Source organism: Physeter macrocephalus, chromosome 16 (genome assembly GCF_002837175.3).
Source record: "Physeter macrocephalus isolate SW-GA chromosome 16, ASM283717v5, whole genome shotgun sequence".
Taxonomy (NCBI): domain Eukaryota; kingdom Metazoa; phylum Chordata; class Mammalia; order Artiodactyla; family Physeteridae; genus Physeter; species Physeter macrocephalus.
In genome coordinates, this window is record NC_041229.1 from 52,026,109 (window position 1) to 52,026,703 (window position 595).

A 595-nucleotide genomic window follows, 5' to 3' on the forward strand; every position below is an offset into this window, starting at 1 on the left:
ACTTTAAAATAAAGACTATTACAAGAGACAAAGAAGCACACTACATAATGATCAAGGGATCAGTCCAAGAAGAAGATATAACAATTGTAAATATTTATGCACCCAACATAGGAGTACCTCAATACATAAGGAAAATACTAACATCCATAAAAGGGGAAATCGACAGTAATACAATCATAATAGGGGACTTTAACATCCCACTTTCACCAATGGACAGATCATCCAAATAAAAATAAATAAGGAAACACAAGCTTTAAATGACACATTAAACACGTTGGACTTAATCGATATTTATAGGACATTCCATCCAAAAACAACAGAATACACATTCTTCTCAAGTGCTCATGGAACATTCTCTAGGATAGATCATATCTTGGTTCACAAATCTAGCCTTGGTAAATTTAAGAAAATTGAAATCGTATCAAGTATCTTTTCCGACCACAATGCTATGAGACTAGATATCAATTACAGGAAAAAAATCTGTAAATATACAAACCCATGGAGGCTAAACAACACACTACTTAATAACCAAGAGATCACTGAAGAAATCAAAAAGGAAATCAAAAAATACCTAGAAAAAAATGACAATGAAAAC